Source organism: Panthera uncia, chromosome E1, assembly GCF_023721935.1.
Source record: "Panthera uncia isolate 11264 chromosome E1, Puncia_PCG_1.0, whole genome shotgun sequence".
Lineage (NCBI taxonomy): Eukaryota > Metazoa > Chordata > Mammalia > Carnivora > Felidae > Panthera > Panthera uncia.
Window position 1 is genome coordinate 34,559,070 of NC_064814.1, and position 27,813 is coordinate 34,586,882.

At 37.9% G+C, this 27,813-nt stretch overlaps 1 protein-coding gene and 1 long non-coding RNA gene across 2 annotated transcripts in view; one reads left to right on the plus strand and one right to left on the minus strand.

Annotated features, from left to right (window-relative positions):
- The window catches only part of USP32 (ubiquitin specific peptidase 32), a 248,995-nt gene that overhangs the window by 37,747 nt on the left and 183,435 nt on the right, over positions 1 to 27,813 (plus strand). The window lies entirely within an intron of this gene.
- The window catches only part of LOC125927467 (uncharacterized), a 129,801-nt gene continuing 116,781 nt past the window's right edge, over positions 14,794 to 27,813 (minus strand). Inside the window, exon 3 of the long non-coding RNA XR_007459347.1 lies at positions 14,794 to 15,165. This is a non-coding gene — a long non-coding RNA (uncharacterized LOC125927467). The remainder of the gene's footprint in view (positions 15,166 to 27,813) is intronic.

The window sequence follows — 27,813 nt, forward strand, 5'->3', positions numbered from 1 at the left end:
AGATCATGACCTGAGCCGAAGTTGGAAGCTCAACCGACTGAGCCACCCAGGCGCCTCTATATATTTTATTTCTTTAAGTAATGTCTACAACCAGCATGGGGCTTGAGCTCATGACCCCGAGATCAAGAGTTACATGCTCCTCTGACTGAGCCAGCCAGGCGCCCCTCTCTATTTTAAACAGCTACACTAAGATGGGCTATATGGGATTCTTTTAGGAATTTTTGTTTGTTTGAATTTGGAGACTGTGTAAACAATAGCGGATAAAAGAAGGATAATTATGGGAATGTAAAGTGGTAGAGTCACTTGGAAGGAAATTTGGCAATATTTATTAAACCAAAAAATGTGAATGACCTACTGCTTACTAGAGAAGCATATGGATATGTGTATATATTTCTCCAAGGAGGCATGCCCGTGATTTTTCATAGCAAGTGTTGTATGAAGGAAAAAATGAGACACATCCTAACTGTGCAATAAGTGAGTAGCTAGTAGGGGCACCTGGGTGGCCCAGTCGGTTAAGCATCCGACTTCGGCTCAGGTCATGATCTCATGGTTTGTGAGTTAGAGCCCCATGTCAGGCTTTGTGTTGACAGCTCAGAGCCTGGAGCCTGCTTCGGATTCTGTGTCCCCTTCTCTCTCTGCCCCTGTCTCGCTCAAGCTCTCGAGCTCTCTCTCTCTCTCTCAAAAATAAACACTAAAAAAAAAAATAAGTGAATAGCTAGATAGTCTAGTATTATGTAATGGAATGCTATTCAGTACACAAAGGAATGAGCTACATTTATAACAGAGTAAGTTGCATTGTGGTATGTATATTATGATACCACTGTAAGTTTCTATGGGTACTTATAAAAGCATTGAAAAAGATCTAAAAGGAGACAGACCAAACATTGATTATCTCTTGGGAAAGTGTGAGGGACAGATAGGGATCAGGACTAGAGGGAAGAAGTGACTCGGATTTGGCGATGTCTTTAGCCTTATCTATATATGTACTGTTTGAATTTAAAAGAAGAATTTATTTACTTACTGCTTGTGTAATAAAAAACTAATTTAAAAAATTATCCCCCAGTACTACCCAATACAACAACCACTTTATTATTTGCACATTGTCATTCATTTGTGTATATATTTGTAAACTTTTCATAATCTTTGGCTGTTAATATATTATATTACAAACACGTTTTCATATTTCTGTGAAGTCTTTATTACCATCTGTAACAATACTCTTAAATATTTCTTTAAATGAAATTCCCAAGAATTAACCACATGAACATTTCTGGCTCTTCTTAAGTATTGCCATATTATTTTACAAAAGGATTTTACCAGTGTATAATGCTACCAGCCTTGGTGAAGTACACTAACTTCACCATACCTTACCATTCAAATTTCTTTTTAAAAGCATAACAGAGATGGGGTGCCTGGGTGGCTCAGTTGGTTAAGCATGTGACTTCGGCTTGGGTCATGATCTTATGTTTTGTGGGTTCCAGCCCCACGTCAGGCTCTGGGCAACAGCTCAGAGCCTGGAGCCTGCTTCGGATTCTGTGTCCCCTCTATCTCTGCTCCTCCCCCACTCGCGTTCTGTCTCTCTCTGTCTCAAAAATAAATGTTAAAAAAAACCCCAAAAAACCCAACATAGCAGAGATTAAGAGTATGGACCCTGGAGCCTGACTTTGTGCATGCAAATCATGCCTCTGCCACTCATTAATTATGTGAACTCAGAAAAGTGACTTTGGTGCTTCAACTTCCTCATCTGTAAAATGGGAATAGTAACAATATCTACTCCATAGGATTTTTACAAGATTAAGTGAAATAATATTTGTAAAACAACTAAAATATTGTTTGGCAAAGAGGAAGTGTTTGATAAAATTAAAAAAAAAAGATAATTTGGAGGATCTTTGGAACAAGACTGTGTTGTGTACGGGTTGTATCTTATCTGCCTTGTTTGATACTGTGTGATTATTTTTCTAAAATTTGTCACTTTTTGTCATTTGAAGCGAAAACATACTACATAATTATATAAATATGTAATTTTTGAGTATGGGGTATATGTTTTTAAAATTCTTTTTTAATGTTTATTTATTTTTGAGACAGAGAGAGACAGAGCATGAACGGGGGAGGGTCAGAGACAGGGAGACACAGAATCTGAAACAGGCTCCAGGCTCTGAGTTGTCAGCACAGAGCCCGACGTGGGGCTCGAACTCACGGACTGCGAGATCATGACCGGAACTGTATGTAGTCTGACGCTTAACCGACTGAGCCACTCAGGCGCCCCTGGGGTATATGTTTTTAATGATAAAAAAGATGCATTTATCACGTGTAAGAGATTTTAAGAAAGCCATTGTTTGATTTCTTGCCTTTGGGCAGGTAAATGTTTAAATTACACCTATTCCAGCACTTTTAGAATTAACATTATAAATTCTGTGTTTCTCATCTGGGTTTCATTTAGTAGGTTACTAAATGAATGTGATTCCAAATTGGATTTTAAGCTGAGGAAGGCTGTGAGGAGATAATACTTGTACTATGGTTACATTTACATTATGGTCACATTTAGTGATGGCAAACATCAGATGTAGGTTAGGTTAATGAAAAAACATTTTATTGAGCCCTTACTGTGAGTTAGTATTGTTCTAGAAGTGGGAGTCTGTGAATGAGAGACTAGATAGAACATTTGTTTAATCATTTAAAAAAATCTAAACTTTATCCAAAAATTTATTATACATCAATAATATTTAAGATTCTTTGATAAGATAAATAAGTCCATTTCTTTGTTCTCAAAGAGCAGAGGGGAGATACACAAATTAGAAAATATAGTATTGTGTTAAAACAGAAAGTTTGATACTGAGTAAGTGATTATAAGCAAGGTCATTCTGTAGAAGAGACACCTCTAACTGTAGGTAGCAAGGCACAGAAGCATTTGGAAAAGACTTCTGAAAAATAAGGAAGACACATTAAACCAGGTCTTGAAGGATGTTGGCCCAGTTAGATTGATCGGGGATAATAGTCAGAGGACATTGTAAGGATGATGGCAAGTGAGCATAATATGGTTAGGAAATGCTAAGTAGTTTGGTTTAGCTGGAGCCTTTGTATATATCTCTGCTTCTGGTTCTAAGGTTTATATTTATAATTTTCATCAGCTTATTGCTGTCAGAACCTTTTATTATTTTTTTTTTAGTAAAAGGTGAAAGATTTATTCAGTCTGAAGAGAAACCAGAGTTGTCCGAACATTTTAGATTATTTTGTGAAGTGACATTCTTCCTGGTCTTATAACCATGGTATAAGCTGTATTTTGTCAGTTTCTGAGATGCCCCAGAAGGTAGAATCAAAGCCTTAGGAAGTATTCTCCTCATCAATATCCTGTTCTCATCTACTTTCAGTGGCCTTTGATATTTGTGATGTACGGAGTAACATTGCCTTTATTAAAACTTGCCTGCCTTTACTGATGTTCTCCTTTGAATTTTGCATTATCTACATTTTTCTAGTACCATTTTTCAGTTGTGAGGTTTTGACCTGTAACTGATTTTTTTCTGATTGCTTCCTATACATTTTTACATATTTCAAGTAGCCATTGTCTTTTATATACTTTCCTTGTTATATTAGATATACAGATCTAGTCCAGAACTTGTTCTTTTCTACTAAATTAATGTATCTATACTTAGCTTTGCAATCTACTCATGGTAGCCACAATTAAAAATTTTTTTTTAATGTTTATTTTATTTTTGAGAGAAAGTGTGAACAGGGGAGGGGCAGAGAGAGGGAGACACAGAATCTGAAGCAGGCTCCAGGCGCCCCATCATGCTAGCCATAATTTAATCACTAGTTTGCTTTTTGTGCTTTTCCTGGGTCATATTTATAGAAATTTCTCTTTCTATTGTGGGATTTCTTGTGTATTATTTCTCCTTTTGTGTTCAGTTTATATTTTACCATTCTTTTTCTAATAGATATTTTGTAAACTTTGGAGAGATGGTTATTTTTGGCTTTACCTTCAAGAGGCTGTGTTTCTATGTTTGAGTTTAGAGTCAAAACAAAATATTGTGACTGCTTAAAGGGATTTGTGAAAATGTAATTTTGGTAGACTTGTTCACTATCGAAGATTAGATTTGTACTATTGATTTAATGAGGTTAGAGAAATATATTGGATTAAACTATTGGAACATGTGGTTTTTGTTCTTATTTTTTTAAATCTAAGAGTGAGTCTATTTAAGTACTCTATGTATAGATTGAGTTCTAAAAGTTTATTCAGAATTGTTAACCTTAAAGATAAAACTGCCAGTTATTTTACCAGCAAAAGATAGCTTTATTCAGGAATAGCAGAAAATTGCAATCCAGGACAAACAAGCTATGGCTTGTCTGCAGAACAAAGGATAGGTTATACCCTTTTCTATAGAGGAAAGGAGGAATGTTGGGAGGGCTGTTATAAATAAGTCCATTAGTGGAAACTGGGCGTTCTTAGTGGCTTTTCGTTGGCTGAGTTGTGTCTCATTGGCTGGGCTGTTGTTGGGCAGGAAAAAAACTTGCTTCTTTCTGCCAGGATAGTAGAGTAGTATCCACCTGTAAAGTTCCTCTCTTCCTGTTGGGTCTGCAATGGACAAGAGTACTGGGCATGAGAGCTCCCCCTGCTGGCCTCTAGACTCCATTATAAATGATGTTTCCTTTTACTAATTTTCACAGAATTTAACATTTATTTCTCCATAGAAACAGTGTTATGAACGCTGATTAGGTTTCTAGGGTTGTAGCTTTCAGAAATTTTAAGTCATTGTTTTAGCTAAAATACTGTATGTTTGCAGTAAAACAATACTGTGGAATACTAGATGAAGCACAATAACAATAAAATTAGTCATATAGAGGGATGAGTTATTTTTAGGGAATTTTTGTTGATTTGTGAAAAGCTGGGGATATATATATTTTTAAGCTTATTTCTTAAAAAATTTTTTTTTAATGTTTATTCATTTTTGAGAGAGAGAGAGAGAGAGAGAGAGAGAGAGAACAGGGGAGGAGCAGAGAGAGAGGGAGACAGAATCAGAAGCAGGCTCCAGGCTCTGAGCTGTCAGCACAGAGCCCAACGCAGGGCTCGAACTCACAAGCTGTGAGATCATGACTTTGAGCGGAAGTCAAACACTGAAACCGACTGAGCCACCCAGCACCCCTAAGCTTATTTATTTTTGAGAGAGAGAGGGACGGCCAAAGAGAGAGGGAGAGTGAGAATCCCAAGCAGGCTCCATGCTGTCAACTTTGAGTCCGAGGCAGGGTTCAAACTCATAAACCATGAGATCATGACCTGAGTTGGACGCTTAACCGACTGAGCCACCTAGGTGCCCTGAGCTGGTGATATTTGTAACTGTAGGACTGTTCTTATGTATCTGGGATAGGTTTATTGGTTTTTCATGTAGGCAGATTTTATACTTTTCAAAACCAGCCTTCTTTTGCCTGGTGAGCTTAATCCACGTTGTTTAAATGTATCAGGTTTTTCTTTTTTTATTGCAGAATAGTATACTATAATATTAATGTATCATTTTTTTTTGTTTCTTTTATTCATGAATGTTTGGGTCATTTCCAGGTTTTGACTTTCATTAATGAAGTTACTGTGAACACTTTGTATAAATCTTTTGAACATTTTGTATAAATCTTTTGGGATCATATGTTATCATTACTCTTAAGTAAATAGTGTAAAATTACTAGTTCATAGGACAGGTATATATTTAACTTAATAAGAAATTGGTAAACCTTTTTCCAGAGCAGATATACCATTTTACATTCCCACTAGCAATGAATAAGAATTCCAGTTGTCTATATCCTTGCCAACATTTGATGTTCTTTTAATGTTTATTGATTTGGGTATCCTCTTTTATGAAGTGCTCTTTTAAGTCTTTTTTTTTTTTTTTTTTCCTGTCTCTCAATTGGGCTCTCTTTTTTTGTTTTATGTTTATTTATTTTGAGAGAGAGAAAGAGAGCGCATGTGTGCAAGTCGGGGAGGGACAGAGACAATGGAAGAGAAAGAATCCCAAGCAGGCTTGAGCTGACAGTGCAGATTCTGCCACGGGGCTTGATCTCATGAACCCATGAACCGTGAGTTAACCAGCTGAACCACCCAGGCAGCCCTCATTGCCTTTCTAATACATGCTTTCAAAGAAGATGAAGAGCCTGATACTTAGAGATCTTCCTGTGAGACATGGAGGTATAGATATTCAGAAGCAATGTAGTTAATACTCTTGAATCTGGTATGATTGTTTCTTGGATTGGTCAGGGGTCTTAGCAGCAGAATTTTTTTTTTAAAGCTTATTTATTTTTGAGTGTGAGCAGGGGATGAGCAGAGAGATAATCCCAAAGAGGCTCTGCGCTGCCAGTGCAGAGCCCCATGTGGGGCTCAATCCCACAAACCATGAGATCATGACCTGAGCTGAAATCAAGAGTTGGACGCTTTACCAACTGAGCCATCTAGGCATCCCTTTAGCAGTGGAATTTTAATGATCTCAATTTTGTGTATTTTGATGGACAGAATTCAGAATAGGTATAAAGTTAATTGAATTTAAACTATAATAAGAGTTTATATTTTGGGCCTGTAGGTACGACCATAACCAAATCTACCATTATTGACCACAGAAACAATTTGTATAAACATTATAATAAATCCTATGAGCCATTACTTTTTTTGAGGGTAATATTGCTTAGGGATCAAAATCAGTAGTTATAGTGTTAGCATTGTCTTTTATTTGTGAAATTAGTCTTTTGGTCTCACGTATAAAAATTGGAAACTTCTTCCCTGCATTATGGAGGTATTGTGGAAAATGGTGGCTCTCAGAAGTCCTTTAATCTTTTTAGAAGAATAAATATATAATTACTAAAATTATTTTTTTACATTGTCTTATTTAGAGGTAATTTCCTTGTACACTTTTTGTTAACCCTTAAAATTCATACTAACCAATTTAGAATTAAAATGAAGGTCTGCTTTGGGACACCTAGGTAGCTCAGTCACAGTTAAGCATCTCAGGTCATGATCTCACGTTTGTGACTTTGAGCCCCTTGGTGGGCTTTATGCTGACAGCTCGGAGCCTGGAGCCTGCTTCAGATTCTGTGTCTTCCTCTCTCTCTGTCCTTCCCCTGCTCACGCTCTGTCTCTCTCTCAAAAATAAATAAACATTGGGAAAAAAAAAAAAAGAAAAATGAAGGTCTACTTTGAAGGAAGTGATCAATATATATTGTTAGAGATTTTAGTTTATAGAACAAATAATAGGCAAGTTTCAGAATTTTCAATTTTTTGCCATTTGACTAAAGGTTATGAATATGTGTGAGAGTTTAACCCTTTAACTTTGCTTTACCCTTTTTCATAAGAAAAAACTTACAATACCAGTTAGCCTGAGATACATTCTCAAATTCTGGTGAAGTTGTGTCCTCGACAAAGTCACTAGTGGCAAAAAACTTAATGTTAGTAGGCTGCCTCTTGTCTGAGATATTCCATCTGGGATACACTTTATTATTTACCTGAAGTGGCTTTGCAGTAACTTTTGCTGTAGGTAGCCTGCCAGAGAGTCTTTTGGTAGGGAAGTTCACCAAGCATATTTATAAATTAATGTTGGTTGTGATTTCTTTGCTACTTTCTGCTTTTTGCCTCGTCTGTGTTTGGAAATTCTTATTCAGCTTTGGCAGTGAAAAGCATATTTCCCGGTGTTTGTTTACCTCTGTGGTTATCCTCTGATTCAGAAGTTGTTAAATTTTTATCTATTCCTTTGGAACCAAACTGGCAAAACAGCAACTCCTATATTTTAGCGTAAATCTGAATGCAAGACACTACTTTGTCTCTGTGAGAGAGAAACAATAGATTATACCTAGTCTCTGCTTTTGAGAGACTTAAAATCTACTTGGAGAGATAAGACTTTACCTTTGGAAAAAAGGTTAATAAGGCAGTACATAATAGTATAGAACACCAGTACCATACCATGGCTTATTGTGGAATATTTTATAGCCATATAATGAGTAATACGAAGTACTGAACTTTGGGGGGAAAAAGCATACCAAGTGTGGATTACCGTTCCTGTATTTCACATATACATATGATTTCTTGACTGGAAGTGAAAAGAGTGTAGTTACAGGTAAGGTTCAGGGATTGCCCATAAAATAAAAACATCCATCCTGGCACCACAGAAAAAGGTTGATAACTACTGTTATAGACAAAAAAAAATTGTAAGAGAGATGAACATTCTACTGTTCTTTCTTTTATACTGGGTTTTTTTGGTGCCATCATTAAAGTACATATTTTATTTTCTGTTCAAGGACAGTGAGCTTTAATTTCTTCTTATGACCCTGCAAAAGCCATTTAAAAGCGTCTCCATCTAAATCAGAAAGGTGGAATTGACCTATTTATTACTGGCACTATAGAAATTGTGTTAGTCTGCTTGGGCTGCCATCCCATAGACGAGAAGGCTTAAAAAACAGAAATTAGGGGCACCTGGGTAGCTCAGTCCTACTCTTGATTTTGGCTCAGGTCATGATCTCATGGTTTGTGAGTTTGAGCCCTGCATTGGGCTTCGAGCTGATAGTGCAGAACCTGCTTGGGATTCCCTCTCTCTGCCCTTCCCCTCCTCATGTTCTCTCTCTTTCTCAAAGTAAATATATAAATTTTAAAAATTAACTATTTAAAAAAAAATTAATTATCTTACAGTTCTGGAAGCTGAAAGGTCCAAGATCAAGGTTCTGGCAGGGTTTGGCCTCTGGTGAAGGAAGGCTTTGTTTCTGGCTTGCATATGGCTTCCTGATGTGAGTTTCCACGTGGCCTTTCCTCCCTGTGCCTGAACTCTCAAGCTGTCTGGTGTTTCTTGTTATAAGGATGCTAATCTTACCTTATCTGATCAGGACCCCACCTTTATGGCCTCATTTAACCTTACTTTCTAGCTCCGAATACAGCCTGGATAGGGTATAGGGTTTCAACATGAATTTTGGGGGACATATAAATTCAGTCAATAACATTCTACCCCTGGTCCTCCAAATTAATATTCTCCTTGCATCTAAAATCCATTCATTCCATTCTGATAGCCCCCATAATCTTAGCTCATTCCAGCAGCATATCTAAAGTCTGAAGCCTAGAGTCACATCTAAATATTCTCTAAATCCAGACATGGTTGAAACTGGAGATAGGACTCATCCTGAGGGAAAATTTCTCCAGCTGTTGAACCTATAAATCTAGACAAAGTTAGATGCTTCCAAAATATAGTAGTGGGACAGAACAAGGTAGACATTCTCGTTCCAAAAGGAAGAAATTGGAAAGAAAGAGGCAAACTTTCCAAGTTCAAAACTTAGCAAGGCAAATTCCATCAGTTGTTATTTTTTGGGAACAATCCTCTTTGGTTTAGAGCATTGGTCTCCAGGTCCATTGGGAAGTCAGTGCCTCTCTCATGGTTCTGTGGAACAGCTCTGCTCCTGGGTACTGGGCCATGGCCTTGCTCTTGAGGCACTGGGTGGTGGCTTCTTGGTTCCCCACTCCCAAACCTAGGAGGCTTCACCTTTTGAAATGAGGAGGAACCAGACCTGCCCTCTGGACCTGTGGTGGGGGTGGTAGCCCTAGTAGCTCTGTATCACCTTTGGGGTCAGTCTGCTCTTTTCTTGAAGGATAATTCATCTTCAAAGCTGGATAACTCTATTGTCTCATCCTGTAGAATCCCAGAAGTCTTACAGCTGTCTTTCATTCTATCCCATTTTTTTTTTCTGTTCCCTTTAGTCCCAACTGGCAGGATTTCTGCTTCTATGATCCCATCTTTATTCCTGGCTACTGCTGAGGTGGTTGATTAAATTTGTGGCTCACATCCACACTATTCTTATCAAATAGTTGTTCAGCCACACCCTTAGTGTTCTCTTCAGAATAATAAGCTTTATCATTTTTTGTAGCATGGAGAGGCTGAGCATTTTCCAAATCTTCAAGTCTTTTTTTTGCTTACCAGTTCCTTAATCTCTTTCCTCTCACATTTTGCTAAAAGCTGTAAGGAGAAAACAAGTCTTCAGCAGTTTGCTTAGAAATATTCTATGCTAAATATCCAATTTTGTCACTCAAAAGTTTTGTGTTCTATGAAAACATTAGAACATGAACACAGTTTAGCCAAATTCTTTGCCATTTTTTAACAAGGATAATCTCCCCTCCAGTTTCCAGTAACATGTTCCTCATTTCTGTCTGGTATCTCACCAGAATGGCCTTTAATGTTCATATTCCTAACCTATATTCTATTCATGATATATTCTTTTTTAAATGTTTTGTTTATTTTGAGAGAGAGAGAGAGAGAGAGATCTCAAGCAGGGGAGAGGCCGAGACAGAGGGAGAGAGAGAATCCCAAGGAGAATCCATGCTGAGCATGGAGCTGGATCCCTCAACTGGGGGATCTGGGATTGTAACCCAGGCTGGAATCAAGAGTCAGAAGCTTAACTGACTGAGCCACCGAGGCTCAGGCACCCCTGTTCATGATATATTCTTTAAGATGGTAAGGACTTTATCTGTAGCTTTCTTTCTAAACCTCACCAGGATTGCCTTTGAGTATATGTATATGTGAGTGTGTGTGTGTCGCCCAAACTCACAACCCTGCAGGGCTTGACCCTGAGAATCATGAGATCATGACCTGAACCGAAGTCAGACGCTTAACTGATTGAGCCACCCAGGTGCCCCTTCAGGAGTCTTCTTAGAGGTCCTCCCTAGCAATTTTGTCTACATTTCATTGGCCATTTCTAGTTGCAAGGGAAGCTGGAAAGTATAGTAGTTTTTAGTTGGGAACATTATCACCTTCAATAAAGTAGGATTCTGTTTTTTGCCAGTTGTCCTTCCAATCTCAATCCCTATAGCTCTGCTTCTTGTACCGTATACTCCATTTATATCAAACTATTTGCAGTTCCCTGATTGTCTGTGCTACTTCATTCTGTTATATGTGTTTTTCTTGCATGGAATACCCTTTAGCCTTTTTTTTTTTTTTTTTTTTTTTGGTTAGGTGTTCCCCTTCACTTAAAGAATCAACACCTCTTTTTTTTTTTAAGTTTATTTATTTATTTTGAGAGAAAGAGTGAGCGAGAACAGAGAAGGGGCAGAGAGAGAGGGGGAGAGAGAGAATCCTAAGCAGGCTCTGCACTGTCAGCACAGAACCTGATGCGGGGCTGGAACCCACGACCCTTGAGGTCATGACTCGGGCTGAAATCAAGAGTCAGATGCTCAACCGACTGAGGCACCCCAAGAATCAATACCTCTTGGAACCCCTTCTTAGTCACCAACTCAGAATTAATCACTCCCTATTTTGGGACTCCATTTTAATATCTCTGCTTTAACATTTCCTATCTAGTATTACAGTTATTTGGAGTGTGCCAATCTTCCCTACTAAAATTTGAAGTATTAGAATGTGTGAACTGGGTCTTATTCATCTTGATAGTACCTGACACATAGTAGCATTTAATAAATGACTGTTGAGAAAAATCAGGTAAAAGTACAATTTTTAAAAAAAAATTTTTTTTTTTTAACATTTATTTTTGAGACAGAGACAGAGCATGAACACGGGAGAGGCAGAGAGAGAGGGAGACACAGAATCCGAAACAGGCTCCAGGCTCTGAGCGGTCAGCACAGAGCCCGACGTGGGGCCCGAACTCACGGACCATGAGATCATGACCTGAGCCGAAGTCGGCCGCTCAACCGACTGAGCCACCCAGGCGCCCCTAAAAGTACAATTTTTAAAAAGGAGGAATGTTGTTATGCTTTTAGGCCACATGCAGTTCAGAATTGCCTCTAGGAACTACAGATGATGAATATATAGGATATACAGACTACAACATTAATTTTTTTTAATTTTAGCTTATTTGAGAGAGAGATAGAGAGCATGGAGGGGAGGGGCAGAGAGAGAAAGAGAGAGAGAATCCCAAGCAAGCTCTGCACTGTCAATGCAGAGCCCAATGCAGTGCTTGAACCGTGAGATCATGACCTGAACTGAAATCAAGAGCCCAACTGACTAAGCCACCCAGGCATCCCTACATTAAAATGATAAAATTAGAGAAATTTCTGAAATTCCTAGTTCATTGATTTGAAGGTACTTATTGCTTAAAACAAAGTTAAACAGAATTAGTCTCGATAGCTCTGCTTTGTAAATGAATTTTTATAAATGGATTATTTTCAGGTTATGCTTACCCCTACCTTTTTAAAAAATCTTAGCTACAACTTTCACTAGCTCTGTTTCATCTTTGATTTTCTTTCCCAGGAACAGTGTCTCCATTGCCTTGCTAAGTCATAACGCATTATAGAAGTGAAGTTGACCAAGGAAAAAGAGAAAAGTTTCACTTAAACTCTGAGGGAAAAAGGCTCTAGAATCTATCTAGATATGGGAGTCGCTTGAAACTAGACTACTTTTTCTCATCATTTTGCCCTGGACTACATGTCTTTTCTTCTGCCTCCCTCTCCCCTCTTCCCTTTCCCTCTTCCCTCCCCCCTCCTCCCTCCCCCGCCTCTTTACTCCTTAGTCTTTTTTTCTTTATGGTTGATTACTTCCATTTATTTAGATTTTCTTTAATTTCTGTCAGCAGTGTTTTGTAATTTTTAACACTAAAAAGTTTTTTTTAATTTTATTTTTTATTTTTAAAAATTTACATCCAAATTAGGATATAGAGCAACCATGATTTCAGTAGATTCCTTAGTGCCCCTTACCCATTTAGCCCATTCCCCCCCCCAACCCCTTCAGTAACCCTCAGTTCTCCATATTTATGAGTCTCTTCTGTTTTGTCCTCCTCCCTGTTTTTATATTATTTTTATTTCCCTTCCCTTATGTTCATCTGTTTTATCTCTTAAAGTCCTCATATGAGTAAAGTCATGTGATTTTTGTCTTTCTCTAATTTCACTTAGCATAATACCCTCCAGTTCCATCCACGTAGTTGCAAATGGCAAGATTTCATTCTTTTTGATTGCTGAGTAATACTCCAGTGTGTGTGTGTGTGTGTGTGTGTGTGTGTGTGTGTGTGTGTGTATACACATATATACACACACACCACATTTTTTTTTATCCATTAATCCATTGATGGACATTTGGGCTCTTTCCATACTTTGGCTGTTGTTGATAGTGCTGCTATAAACACGGGGGTGCATGTGTCCCTTCGAAACAGCACACCTGTATCCCATGGATCAATGCCTAGTAGTGCAGTTGCTGGGTTGTAGGGTAGTTCTATTTTTAGCTTTTTGAGGAACCTCCATACTGTTTTCCAGAGTGGCTGCACCAGCTTGCATTCCCTCCTCCTTAGTCTTTTAATAGATCTTGAATACTGAAGTTCTTTGTGAAGAAATAAATTGCAGTCCCCTTTCCTTCCTTTTTTTCTTTAAGACTAGGTTACTTCTGATTTCTGAAATGGTACCTTTAGGTGTAGTACAGATGGGATTTTGATCTCTCCCAGTTGGGTAGCATATCACGTGTTTTTCTTCTGTCTTCTCCTCCCTTTTGGTTTTGTACCTCTTAGATCTCTGGTTGCTCCTCTTAGATCTGGATAGGCTTGTGACTGTAGCAGAAGTGACAGTCTTGTCATTTCAACTTTTTATTACATATACCAGTGAAATGTATTTGATTTCCTTTGCATGTTTTTCTTATATATTTTTTAAAATTTATTTATTTTTGGGGGGGAGAGGGAGAGAGAGAATCCCAAACAGGCTCTGTACTGCCAGCGCAGAGCCCAGTGTGGGACTTGATATCACAAACTGTGAGATCATGACCTGAGCCAAAATCTAGAGTCAGACACTTAACTGACTGAGCCACCCAGGCACCCCTGTCTAATATTTTCTACCTAATCTTTCTCTTCAGCTTTGTTAACTTTCTTAATGTTTTTCTTCCCTTTCTCAATCTTGTCTTCTTTCCCTTTTGTTGCATTGTTTCTTTGTCCAGGGAGCAGATGCAGATAGATGGTAGGCATTTTGGTAAATATTTTTCCATAATCCTGGAAATCTCAAATTGAGGTCCAGTGACCCTTCTTCCTTCTCCTCTGTTATCAGAAAATGAAATAAAATGAGACGGGGTGGGTTTGTATGAGGGTTGATGATATATGGCTCTCTAGGCTTTCTTTTTCAAAATGTAAAGTTTTTTCAGTGTGGAAAAAGTTGTGTCTATATGAGCACTGAACACTTAATAGAACTCTTAAATTTACTCTTTAAATAGCTTTCAGATTTGAATTCCTATTTAACAAAGTTTACACCTTGTTATACTTCTTTCACACTCTCACCAGAATAAAACTCAAGTATTTGTTGGCAGATTTTAAGCTTTTAAAACCAAGTACAAAGACAAAAAACAAAACAAAACAAAACACCGAGGACAATACCTTGTCTTTGTGTCCCTCATAGAACCCAGCACACTGTTGCCAATTATATATAAATTAGGTGAAATACACAGATCTGTTTACTTTTTATATTTCATGTATTATGGGCCACCCAGAATATACTTGGATTACTATGTAACTAAAAACTGCTAGGCAATGAAATGCTTTTTCTGCTTGTTTGTATTTTAAAAACAAATTTAAAAATACCCTCTAGAGATGTCTTGGATTTTGTGAACTCTGAAGTAGTTCTTGTGTTTTATCTATGGGTTGGATATAATAAGCCCCATTCTGTAATCTGTTGCAAAGTAGTCATATTTTTAAAATGAGTACATATTGAATTCTTGGTGACTTTAGTTCAAGCAGCTTTTGTATGATTGATTAGGAGCTTTGGTAGATAAATAAAATAGAGCAAGAGAATGTATGCATGCTTTGAGTAAATATCATATTTAGCCCAGCCTGTAGCCAGTGAATACAGATTGACTTACCAGATTGAACCTTTCATCTATTAATATGAACTGACTCCTGACTTGCTTCTTTTATGTAACGTTGGTAGCAAATTTTTTTTTACAAAGGATGATTTTGTTTATAATTTTATGGAATGTTAATGACCTTTTATATTTTAGGGCGTTGATGAATACTCCTAGTAATATGACTTACTTGGCTTTGAGTAAAACAGCACTCATGCTTTAATCTAACACAGTGGTTTTGGTACATTCGTTACAATGAATTACAATAGCCCTTCCCTTATGCTTGTCTGTCAAGAGCTAAAGAAGTTGTCGCCTTCTTGATATTTCCCTTCTTCCTCTTCTGCACTCTTTCTTCTTCCCCTTTGTTCCAATGTTAGACGGTAGCTGGGTCAGCTGGGATGGTAATATTGATCTATGGTAAGGAGGAAAGAGGATAAGGGCAGAAAAATTTATTGTTGTTTGGGTTTGTACCTTCTTTTTCCAATCTTCATTTTCATACCTTTTCCAGAGTTAGGAATAGAAAATGAACAAGGTACACCTTCATTACTGCTAGAAATCCCTTCCTCCCAGACTGTAATTTGTTGAGCATCCGTTACTTTCTTGTCTTTGTCAACTCCATATGTCTATATCCATTTTACAGAAGAGTAGGTACAGATATTAAGGAACTTGCCCATGTTCTCATAGCTAGTAAGTGACCTTGTTCAATTTAAACACGCATATGTTTTCTTTCTGCCCTTAACCATTTGGCCAGAGGTTATCAAATGTGGCAGCTGGCTAGACATATCGAAACTGCATCTTGTTTAAAATTTTTAAAAAGTTAGTTGCCAACGCTTTTAAAGGAGAGAGCTTTCACACAAACAACACACACACACACACACACACACACACACACACACACACACACATATTCTTGGTTTCCTCATTGCTACGTTGCAGCAAATGCCTGGAACTTAGAAGCAGCTGCACCCTGTAGGTATGTGTTCTCTAGGGTTCCACATACCCCACCTGGCCCACTTCATCATTTGTATTGCCCTCCTCATTCATCCCTGTAGGTATTTCAGTTTTTGAGCTTTGCATCATCATTCTTTACTAATGCTTGAACTTTTATTCAAGAACAAAGGAGCCACTGAATATTTTTATTAATACAACTTTTCTTTCCAGTGTCAGTGTCAGATCTGAGAATAGTCAAGTGTAGGGGAGATAGCTGATGTTTCTGGCCTTTTCAGTTGGAATTATGCATGTATTTTCATTTATTTAGATAATATCTATTGATAGTGTTGTTAAAGGATCAGAGGGAATGTGGTTTAGAAATAGTGGAGAGTACCGAAGAAACATGGATTTCTTGTTAGCACCCATTACCCTGAAGATGTAGTTCTTCAGCAGGACACAGACTGCTTGGAGTGAATTCAGTGTCCTCCCCTTAGCTCACCAGAGTACTTTGTTGCCTTTGCCCTGCTCAGAAAACCAAATGATGGGAGAGGATGGGAAAATCTGGGATGGGAGAGTGTCCAGGAAGCCCAGATTGGTGACTAGCACCATTGTCTACATCTGAGGACTTTTCATTTTCCCATCCAGATGGGGAGGTTGATGGCCTTAAAGCACAAGGGGAATTCCAGAAGTTACTTATCTGTTGTCCTTCTCATCATAGTTAACTCAAGTCCAGTTACATTAGTCCCAGTCAATTGATAAAACCTGTAAATCTTATCACAGAGTACTGCAGTTTTCTCTTAAAAACATTGTAAGTGGTGGTTAGGCTGTTTATGTTGATAAGTTGCTATATTAGGTTTATTACAGGTCAGATAGGTTTTTAGAATGTCATGCTATACGTGATGAAATGTAGGAAGAATTCACAATAGAGACCTTTATAGAAAGTGTATATGGAAGTAATCACTAGATGCTGCTGTTTTGCTGTAAGTTGTGTGTACTAGTGTAGTTTTAGAGCACTTGTTCTCTCTTTTTAGGTGTTCTTCCTATGTGCCCAGCTATGTCTTTTATATTTACTATATTGTCATTATTTATTCATGAGTCTGTCTCTTAGCCATGGATTCCTTGAAGGTTTGTGTTCCGCATTGCATAGCACAGTGTTTGGGCATATGATAAGAGTTCAGTAGCTTTAAAAAAAATTTTTTTTAATGTTTATTTATTTTTGAGATAGAGAGTGCGAGTGGGGGACAGGCGGAGAACAAGGGAGACAAAGAATCCGAAGCAAGCCCTGAGCTGTCAGCACAGAACCTAATGCGGGGCTCGAACTCACGAACTGTGAGATCATGACCTGAGCCAAAGTCGGACTCTTAACTGACTAAGCCACCCAGGCGCCCCCAGCTTTTAATATTATAATTTTTATGATTTGCATTTCAGAATGCTTTTACTGGAAGGATTGTTTCAGTGGTGAATATCATAATCTTTGTTTTATCTCTGTTCCAGTATTTGCCCTTTCTGTGTAATTGCTTTTACTTCTTTTGTGCTACAATCAGAAAGTGATTATCCAGTACTTTCTTTTTATTACCAGATCTTGATATTTGATTGTGAGTTGCTAATTCTTACCAATTGAGTATTTTAAAAACTGAGATGTCTTGAAATCACCAAGGCTTTTTGTTAAATGAGATTTGTGTTAAATTTCCTTGAAAATCTGTTTTGATATGAGAAAATTTCTCCCTTATTCTTTGCCTTTGGTGTTCTCTTGTCTTCTCTTACACTTCCTGTTTGAGGAGGGATTACATTTCTGTCCCTATAGCTTTCAAAAAGATTTTGGTTGGTTTCTTAACTTTCATGCCGAATGTTACAGACATACATTTGACCCTTGACCAGCTTGGTGGTTAGGGGCACTGACCCCGTGTGCAGTCGAAAATTCACATATAACTTTGATCCCTACTCCCCACCTCCAAATTTTTTTTAAAGTGGTATCTTTAGCCAATGTGAGGCTTGAGCTCGTGACCCTGCGATGAGGCGTTGCATGCTCCACTGACTGAGCCAGCCAGGTGTCCCTGATTCCCCCAAATCTTAACTACTGTTGACTGGAAGCTTTACTGATTACACAAACAGTGAACACATATTTTGTATGTTATATATATAATGTACTGAATTCTTATAATAAAGTAAACTAGCAAAAATGAAATATTATTAAGAAAATCACAGGGAGGGGCACCTGGGTGGTTCAGTCGGTTAAGCACTTTGGCTCGGGTCAGGATCTCACTACTCGTGAGTTGGGGCCCCATGTTGGGCTCTGTGCTGACAGCCTGGAGCCTGCTTCAGATTCTGTGTCTCCCTCTCTTTCTCTGCCCCTTCCCTGCTCTCTCTCTCTCTGTCTCAAAAATAAAGATGAAAAAAAAAAAAGGCCTTAACCATTAAAAAAAAAAAAAGAAAATCACAAGGAAGAGGAAGTACATTTATAGCACTATATTGTATTTATTGGTATTAAGTTTGTGTCGTATGTTTACAAGATGAATTGTCTGTATCTACAAGAATATTCTCTTTTTTGATATAAAACACTGTAGATGTTATATGTATTCCTAACATTTAGGCATCAAAAATGATAATATGAAAAAGACATTCATATTTACAGGTTTAATGATTCATTCATTTATAGTGAAGAAGTATCAAGTATGATTGCTTTGTGGTAGCCTGGTGTTACTCATATGATTGCTTCACAGTAGCCTACCCTAATGAATTCCTTTTTTCTTCTCTTCAGTTTTTAAAAAATATTTATTTATTTTTGAGAGAGAGAGCCATGAGCAGGAGAGGAGCAGAGAGAGAGGGAGACAGGATCCAAAATAGGCTCTGTGATGTGGACTTGAACTCGCAAACTGTGAGATCATGACCTGAGCTGAAGTCAGATGCTTAACTGACTGAGCCACTCAGGTACTCCTAAAGAACTCATTCTAATGAATGAATCATTATGAAATTTTTGTGGCATACAATATTGTAGTCCTATTCATAATACAGTATTGGAAGCATTGTCACATTAAAAAAAAACAACAACCCTGTGATAGTCTGATAATGAAGTTTCTCCAATTATGAGAGAGACATACTGTATGTAATATAGTTTTTTGAAAGCAAAGTTATAAAACAGTAAGAAAACTTTATTAATACATTATTGATTTTATATTAAATGTCATCATAAAGATAGGCTATCCACTTCCACATGAGTTTTTTGCACATGATGTTCTACATGGTGAATAGTTCGATGATTATGATGACACAGAAACATCTACAGTTCTTGCTGTACAGTTACTGATTTTCACATGAAGACACATATACAAGAGATAAGTTTAATTTTTTTTAAGTTTGCTTATTTTGAGAGAGAGAGAGAGAGAGAGAGCGAGCATGAGCAGGGAGGGGCAGAGAGCGAGAGAGGGAGAGAGAGAGAATTCCAAGCAGGCTCTGCACTGTCAATGCAGAGCGACACAGGGCTTGAACTCACAAACACACTTAACCGACTGAGCCACCCAGGTGCCCCAAGATAAGTTTATTAACTATGACATATAATTGTTTAGTGTTCATTAAGTGGAAGTGGATCATCATAAAGATCTTCATCCTCATTTTCTTCATGTTGAATAGGCTGAGGAGGAGGAAGAGGAGGGCTTGTCTTGCTGTCTTGGGTGGCAGAGGCAGAAGAAGTGAAAGGGGAGGCAGGAGAGGCAGGCACACTCAATGTAACTTTATGGAAATACATTATAATTTCCATTTGACTTTTTTGCCTTTTCATTTTTCTAAAAATGTCATACAGGAGACGTCAGCATTGGTATGGTATCATAGAAGGGTCCTGGTCAAAAAAGAAGTCAAAGCAGTCTTGACTAATTGAAATCCTTCTGCTGAATTGTCTAATGTCAATTTGTTTTCTGGCACTGCTTCTTTTACCTCTTCTTTGTCATCATCTGGCACTGGTTTGGAAACACTTACCTCCATCAATGTGTCTCCATCAAATTCTGCCTTCTGGTGTGGTGTCTCTTAGCTCTTGAAATTCTTTAAGATCCCTATCTTGAAACTCTTTATCTCCCACCTTTTTTGCCATATGTACAGACTCTTTCATGTTTTCCTTGATTGGCTCTGTTGTAAATCTTGTGAAGTCATGCATAACATTTAGACACAGTTTTCTCCAGCAGGAATTTATTGTTTCAGGCTTTGATAGCTTTCACTACTTTTTGTGTAACAATGATGACATCTTCAGTGGTGTAATCTTTCCAGACCCTCATGATGTCCTCTCTTATCGGGGATCTCTTCCATAGCATTGACAGTCCTTTTCACAGAGTACTGTGTGTAATGAGCCTTAAAGGTCTTCATGACCTGACCCCCTGGATCTAGAGGCTGAATTAGAGATACTGTGTTTGGGGGCAAGTAGACTGTTTGACGCCTTTGATGGTAAAGTTATGGCGTTCTGAGTGCCCAAGGGCATTGTTCAATATCAGAAGAATTTTTTTTATTTGAAAAATGTGATTAGTCACTCATTCCTCTAAGCAAACCTGAGACTACCAAGTTCTAGTCTCAGATCACTGCTTCAAAAATTGAAATTTGTCATTGTTTTTCCATTCCTCAATTCCAGTGTCCACCCCCAGAATTTGTACCCCTTTTCCTGTGTAAGGGATTCCACACTTGAAGAGTCTTTTCTTTTTCTTTCTTTTTTTTTTTAAAGACTCTTAATAGAGGTAGAGACCACCTTCGTCCATAAGAGGGGAAACCCCAGTTTCCCAGACATTTTTGAAGTTGGACATGGCGTGAGGCTCCACCACTCTGGTGACCACATGCCAGATTCTGACTCAAGGCATGCTGACACAGAGGCTGAAACTGTGCAGAATGCATTTGGCACAGGTGGTATGAGTGGCACTAGTATTGTCCTGTTACCAGGAGCAGCAGCAATAGCAGCCCTGACCACAGGGTCCATTGTCCAAAGTTTAATAAAGATGAGAATCAAAAGAATTTTATTTTATTAAAAATTGTTTTTAATGTTTAATTTTGAGGTCGGGGGCGGGACACAGAATCCGAAGCAGGCTCCAGGCTCTAAGCTGTCATCGTGGAGCCAGATGTGGGGCTCGAATTCACGAACCATAAGATCATGACCTGAGCTGAAGTTGAATGCTTAACTGGTTGAGCCACCCAGGTGTCCCCAAGAATTTTAAAAAGTAGATTTTAGGGGCGCCTGGGTGGCGCAGTCGGTTAAGCGTCCGACTTCAGCCAGGTCACGATCTCGCGGTCTGTGAGTTCGAGCCCCGCGTCAGGCTCTGGGCTGATGGCTCGGAGCCTGGAGCCTGTTTCCGATTCTGTGTCTCCCTCTCTCTCTGCCCCTCCCCCGTTCATGCTCTGTCTCTCTCTGTCCCAAAAATAAATAAAAAACGTTGGAAAAAAAAAAAAAGTAGATTTTACTGGCAAGGTACTTCCTGACTTCAGGGACAAAGCAATGGTAGAACCAGTTTAGAAAAAGGATTCTTGTTGTCCAGAGACTTCTTGCTCTACAACCCAATGATGGCAGCTGATGTTTATCTTTTTCCTTTCAAGGCTCAGGTGTTAGCAACTTTATAGTTGATGATCATGAACCTTACTGCATTTGCACAAAACAGTACAATTAGCCTATCTCTTCCCACCTTAAATCCTAGTGCTTGTTTCTCTTCCTTACTAATAAATGTTCTTTTCTTTGTGACATTTTCTTCACAGGATACAGCACTTTTGTCTGCATTAAAAACTTGTTCAGGCAGATATCCTTCTCAGTGATTTTCTAAATGGCATTTGAGAATTCATCTGCTGCCTCTTGCTCAGCAGAAGCTGCTTCTCCTGTTACCTTTACATTTTTTAAGCCAAACGTCTTTCTAAAATTCTCAAACCGTCCTTTGCCGGCATTAAATTCTTCAGCTTGCTTTAGAACCTTCACCTTCCTTTTGCTGTAAGTTGTCATATAAGGACTTCAGTTTTTCTTGAATTGAAGAATCTTGAGTCTACAGGTATGCCTTTCTTGTTAGCAACCTGCACCCACATAAAAGCTGCATTTTCAATACAAGATCAAAAAGTATTTCACAAAAAGTTCAAGGTTTTCACTCCTGCTGGCACAGATGTGGTGATGGCTTCATGAATTTTCCTTTTCTTTTTTTACAACAGTCCTTACACTGGATTCATTTATCTTGAAATCATGGGCAACCGCAGCTACAGACCTCAATCTGTGGTACATATCAAGCAATTCAGCTTTTTCAGACTTTTCTCTGCTTTTTGGGTACACTTACAGCATCACCAGTGGCACTTTGTGTGGGTCTTGGTGTCATTCAAGGCTTATGGTTTTGCACTAAATGTGATGAAAAATACATGAGAACGATGAGAGATCACTTTTTACTGTGATACACAGTTTACTGGAGAGATGAACTGTTCATGTGGAAATGATTAGCATCACATAGAGTTTGAAGCAGACAGTCTTAACACTTGAGCTCACTGCAATAGCAACAGGAGGTGGTTACGAAATTATTACAGTAGTACAGTAATACTGCAGTTAGTTTTATGCAGTTATGATTTAATACTGCATCTTTACATTTGTTTACATTTCTCAGTTGGAATGGCACCATGTACAGACTGTGTGTGTAAGTTTTGATAAATTTTAACTTTTTTTAATAGATTTTGTATATTTTATGATAGTAAATGATAAAATAGACTAGTATCTACATATGTTTCATGCATTCATGACATACCTTTTCAATTTTTTCAATATCTCTAGGCTCTTCAGCTCATCTGTGAGTTTTTTCAAATTACAAATCTCTAAAAAATTTTTCAATATATTTATTGAAAAAAGTCCATGTGTAAGTGGACCCATGCAGTTCAAACCTGTATTGTTCAAGGTTCAGCTGTACTTTGAAATGCTTCTCCTCTTTTTTTCTAGGTTGTTAAGAAAAACCTAAAGTAAAATTAGTCCTTGAGATTTATTTTTTGAAGGTGAAATGCTTCTTAAAGCTATTCCCACTGTGGTTATTGTCTTTGGTTTACTGTCCTGTCCTCCTTGTTTTTCTTTTTTTTTTCTTGAGCCCTTCTTCTTCATTTTTGATCTGGTCTTATCCTCTAGGCCTCCTGTATAGCTGTCATCCTGGGGTGTCATATCATAATCAGCCCAGGGATTCCCTTTACTTCTGTCATGCTGGAGTCCGTGTTTCCTAGGTCCCTTTTCTTTCTTTTGTTTATCCTCTCATTTTGATGTAGAACATTCTCTTATAGTTGGCTGGGAAAGGGCTCAAGAGATTATTGTTACTTTCTCATTATTACATTTTTTGGTACCCATCCAACTACTAACCAGGCCTGACCCTGTTTAGCTTCCGAGATCAGACAAGATCAGGTGCATTCAGGGTGGTATGGCCATAGACTTTTGGTACTTATTTGGATATAATTTTCTTTTTATCCTTCTCTAAGATTATTTGGAGGTTTTTAGTAATTGTTTTCTTCTTTCTCCATTATTTCTATTCATTCCTCTCACCCCTATTTGTTTTGGTACCTTTCCTTGTTGGAATCTTCCTCAATATTTGGTGCTTTTTGGCTGTTCATTTTTTAAAGGTCTATTCTATTGAAATATAATCTAGATATAATAAAATGCACAAATTTTAAGTATTCAGCTTAATAAGTTTTGACAAATGTTTCTCTTGTGTAATTGCCACCCCAGTCAAATATATAAAACATTTCCATCACCTCAGAAGAGTTGCCTCCTACCTCTTTGCAGTCTGTTCCCTACAGTCCCACCCACACACCCTTTACTTCATCATTGGTCAGCTACTAGTTGTCTTTGTCATCATAGCTAGTTTTGCCTCTGCAAGATATTGATATAATGTAGTCATACAGTGTATGTTCTTTTGTGTCTGATTTCTTTTGCTCAGTATCATTTTTGAGATTCATTTATGTTGTTGCATTAATCAGTAGTTTCTTTATGTTTATTGCAGATTACCATTCCTTGTATGGATATACCATATTTATTTTTTCACCAGTTTATGGACAAAGGAGTTGTTTCTAGTATTTTGGCAAGTTTATTTATTTTTGTTTAACTTTTTCATTTTTTTGAATGTTTATTTTGAGAGAGAGAGGAGAGAGAGCAAGCACAAGCGGGACAGGCATGGAGAGAGAGAATCCCAAGTAGGCTCCATGCTGTCAGCACAGAGCCCAATGAGAGGCTCAGTCTCACAAACTGTGAGCCAAAAACCTGAGTCAGAAAACAAGTGTCAGACGCTTAACCTACTGAGCCACCCAGGCACACTATTTCTTTATTTTTGAGAGACACACACACACAGAGAGAGAGAGAGAGAGAGAGAGAGAGAGAGAGAATGAGAATGAGAATGGGTTGAGGAGGGGCAAAGAGAGGAAGAGAGAATCCCAAGTTGTCAAACCCATGAGGTTTCTCTCGCTACTATGAACGTTTATTGAATGTTAATCTATGTGCCAGGGACTCTTCAGTCTTTATTTTTTGGGTCCTTTCTGTCTTACACAAGACTGTAGACCAGTCCCTTTCTCTTGTCCTTTGGAGACTATACTTTCTTGTTTTCCTTGTTTTAACTATTCCTATTCAGTATTCTTAGAGTATTTTCTCTTTGTCTGCAGATACTGTAAGCATTGATTTTTGTGGTTTTGTCTCTGACTTATTGTGCTGCTTATTTGTGGTTTTTAAAAATTTTTTTTATTTTTTATTTTTTAAAATTTACATCCAAATTAGTTAGTATATAGTGAAACAATGATTTCATGAGTAGATTCCTTAATGCCCCTTACCCATTTAGCCCATCCCCCCTCCCACAAACCCTCCAGTAACCCTCAGCTTGTTCTCCATATTTATGAGTCTCTTCTGTTTTGTCCCCCTCCTTGTTTTTATTATTGTTGTTATTATTATTATTTTTATTTCCCTTCCCTTATGTTCATCTGTTTTGTCTCTTAAAGTCCTCATATGAGTAAAGTCATAGGATTTTTGTCTTTCTCTGACTGACTAATTTCACTTAGCATAATACCGTCCAGTTCCATCCACGTAGTTGCAAATGGCAAAATTTCATTCATTTTGATTGCCAAGTAATACTCCATTGTATATATATATATACCACATCTTCTTTATTCATTCATCCATCAATGGACATTTGGGCTCTTTCCATGCTTTGGCTATTGTTGATAGTGCTGCTATAAACATGGGGGTGCATGTGTCCCTTTGAAACAGCACACCTGTATCCCGTGGATCAATGCCTAGTAGTGCAGTTGCTGGGTTGTAGGGTAGTTCTATTTGTAGCCTTTTGAGGAACCTCCATACTGTTTTCTAGAGTGGCTGCACCAGCTTGTATTCCCACCAACAATGCAAAAGAGATCCTCTTTCTCTGCATCCTCACCAACATCTGTTGTTGCCTGAGTTGTTAATGTTAGCCATTCTGATAGGTGTGAGGTGGTATCTCACTGTGGTTTTCATTTGCATTTCCCTGATGATGAGTGATGTGGAGCAGTTTTTCATGTGTCGGTTGGCCATCTGGATGTCTTCCTTGGAGAATTGTCCATTCATGTCTTTTGCCCATTTCTTCACTGGGTTATTTGTTTTTTGGGTGTCAAGTTTGAGAAGTTCTTTATAGATTTTGGATACTAACCCTTTATCTGTTATGTCATTTGCAAATATCGTCTCCCATTCCGTCGGTTGCCTTTTAGTTTTGCTGATTGTTTCCTTTGCTGTGCAGAAGCTTTTTATTTTGATGAGGTCCCAGTTAGTTCATTTTTGCTTTTGTTTCCCTTGCCTCCGGAGACGTGTTGAGTAAGAAGTTGCTGCGGCCAAGATCAAGGAGGTTTTTGCCTGCTTTCTCCTCAAGGATTTTGATGGCTTCCTGTCTTACATTGAGGTGTTTCATCCATTTTCAGTTTCTTTTTGTGTATGGTGTAAGAAAGTGGTACAGGTTCATTCTTCTGCATGTTGCTGTCCAGTTTTCCCATCACCACTTGCTGAAGAGACTGTCCTTATTCCATTGGATATTCTTTCCTGCTTTGTCAAAGATTAGTTGGCCATACGTTTGTGGGTCCATTTCTGGGTTCTCTATTCTGTTCCATTGATCTGAGTGCCTGTTCTTGTGCCAGTACCATACTGTCTTGATGGTTACAGCTTTGTAGTATAGCTTGAAGTCTGGGATTGTGATGCCTCCTGCTTTGGTTTTCTTTTTCAAGATTGCTTTGGCTATTTGGGGTCTTTTCTGGTTCCTTAGGATTATTTGTTCTAGCTCTGTGAAGAATGCTGGTGTTACTTTGATAGGGATCGCATTGAATATGTAGATTGCTTTGGGTAGTATCGACATTTTAACAATATTCTTCCAATCTGTGAGCATGAAATATTTTTTCATTGTTTTGTGTCTTCTCCAATTTCTTTCATAAGCTTTCTATAGTTTTCAGTGTATATTTTTCACCTCTTTGGTTAGATTTATTCCTAGGTATTTTATGGTTTTTTTGTGCAACTGTAAATGGGATCGATTCCTTGATTTCTCTTTCTGTCACTTCATTGTTGGTGTATAGGAATGCAACCGATTTCTGTGCATTGATTTTGTATCCTGCAACTTTGCTGAATTCATGAATCAATTTTAGCAGTTTTTTGGTGGAATCTTTTGGGTTTTCCATATAGAGTATCATGTCATCTGAGAAGAGTGAAAGTTTGACCTCCTGGCTAATTTGGATGCCTTTTATTTCTTTGTGTTGTCTGATTGCAGAGGCTAAGACTTCCAATACTGTGTTGAATAACAGTGGTGATAGTGGACATCCCTGTCTTGTTCCTGACCTAAGGGAAAAGCTCTCAGTTTTGCCCCATTGAGGATGATATTAGTGTTGGGTCGCTCGTATATGGCTTTTATGATCTCGAGGTATGCTCCTTCTATCCCTACTTTCTTGAGGGTTTTTATCAAGAAAGGATGCTGTATTTTGCCTAATGCTTTCTCTGCATCTATTGAGAGGATCATATGGTTCTTGTCCTTTCTTTTATTGATGTGATGAACCACGTTAATTGTTTTGCAGATATTGAACCAGCCCTGCATCCCAGGTATAAATCCCACTTGGTTGTGGTGAATACTTTTTGTAATGTATCGTTGGATCCGGTTGTCTAATATCTTGTTGAGGATTTTTACATCCATGTTCATCAGGGAAAGTGGTGTATAGTTCTCCTTTTTAGTGTGGTCTCTGTCTGGTTTTTGAATCAAGGTAATGCTGGCTTCATAGACTTTGGAAGTTTTCCTTCCATTTCTATTTTTTGGAAAAGTTTCAAGAGATTAGGTGTTAACTCTTCCTTAAATGTTTGGTAGAATTCCCCTATAAAGCCATCTGGCCCTGGACTCTTGTTTTTTTTGCAGATTTTTGATTACTAATTTGATTTCCTTACCAGTTATGGGTCTGTTCAAATTTTGTATTTCTTACTGTTTCAGTTTTGGTAGTGTGTATGTTTCTAGAAATTTGTCCATTTCTTCCAGATTACCCATTTTATTGGCATATAATTGCTCATAATATTCTCTTATTATTGTTTTTATTTCTGTTGTGTTGGTTGTGATCTCTCCTCTTTCATTCTTGATTTTATTTATTTGGGTCCTTTCTCTTTTTGATCAAACTGCCTAGTAGTTTATCAATTTTGTTAATTCTTTCAAAGAATGAGCTTTTGGTTTCTTTGATCTGTTCTACTGTTTTTTTGGTTTCAATAGCATTAATTTCTGCTCTGATCTTTATTATTTCCAGCTTTATTATTTCTGCTGGTTTTGGGTTTTATTTGCTGTTCTTTTTCCAGCTCCTTAAGGCGTAAGGTTAGGTTGTGTATCTGAGATCTTTCTTCCTTCTTTAGGAAGGCCTGGATTGCTTTATGCTTTCCTCTTATGACCGCCTTTGCTGCGTCCCAGAGGTTTTGGGTTGTGGTGTTATCATTTTCACTGACTTCTATATACTTTCGAATTTCCTCTTTAACTGCTTGGTTAGCCCATTCATTCTTTAGTAGGATGTTCTTTAGTCTCCAAGTATTTGTTACCTTTCCAAATTTTTTCTTGTGGTTAATTTCGAGTTTCATAGCATTGTGGTCTAAAAATATGCACGGTATGATCTCGATCTTTTTGTACTTACTTAGGGCTGATTTATGTCCCAG